The following is a 587-nucleotide window of genomic DNA, read 5'->3' on the forward strand; positions in this document are numbered from 1 at the left end:
GGTGACGGTGCGCGCGTCGAGGCTCCCTCCCCAGTTCGGGAAACGATGGGAAAAAAGGGAGACCAAGAGGACGCGCACGGGTGAGAGATGCGGCTGCGACGCGTGATGAAATTCCACAGTTTCCTGTCAGTCTGACGACGAAAACGCGTGAGGACGCAATTCCCGACTCAGCTCACACTGAAGTGCTTTGCTTTACACCCCCATCTTTCTTTTTTTTTCTTTTTCTTTTTTTCTTTCTTTGTCCCTCTGCTCTCGCTGCGCGGTTTTGCGGCCCAGCGACGCGCACGCCCGACACACACACACGCGCTACGATGGAGACATGTTGTTCGAGGTCCAAACAGTTTGAGCGACGCATTGAGAACGGAACAATAAAAATCACCTTTCGGCTGAGCGCCCGCTCCCCTCCCTCCCACTTCCTGCTATTGTTGTCGTTTTTCTTTCTTGCGCAACGGCGCGCACGTAACATCCTGCCCTGTCTGGCGCCCTGCCTGTGCAAACGGTTGGTGGCGGGCCCGGCCGAAAGCGCAAGAGAGAGAAAGAGAAAGAGAGGGCCGAATTGTCCGGAGGTGGGTTGTGGTGGGCGCACG

The 587-nt window shown here is 56.6% G+C and overlaps 2 non-coding genes across 2 annotated transcripts, besides 1 other annotated feature; both read left to right on the forward strand.

Moving 5' to 3' along the window:
• Positions 1-101: 101 nt before the first annotated feature.
• Tc00.1047053489687.10 lies at positions 102-198 on the forward strand. The gene has a single exon (XR_008255020.1). It is a non-coding gene; the product is annotated as a C/D small nucleolar RNA (snoRNA), TB11C4C1 (small nucleolar RNA).
• Positions 199-203: 5 nt separating this feature from the next.
• Positions 204-240: a microsatellite.
• A 66-nt stretch (positions 241-306) lies between these two features.
• Tc00.1047053489687.20 lies at positions 307-393 on the forward strand. The gene has a single exon (XR_008255021.1). It is a non-coding gene; the product is annotated as a C/D small nucleolar RNA (snoRNA), TB11C4C2 (small nucleolar RNA).
• The last annotated feature ends 194 nt before the right edge of the window (positions 394-587 follow it).

Source organism: Trypanosoma cruzi (assembly GCF_000209065.1).
Source record: "Trypanosoma cruzi strain CL Brener chromosome Unknown tcruzi_1047053489687, whole genome shotgun sequence".
Classification (NCBI taxonomy): Eukaryota; Euglenozoa; class Kinetoplastea; order Trypanosomatida; family Trypanosomatidae; genus Trypanosoma; species Trypanosoma cruzi.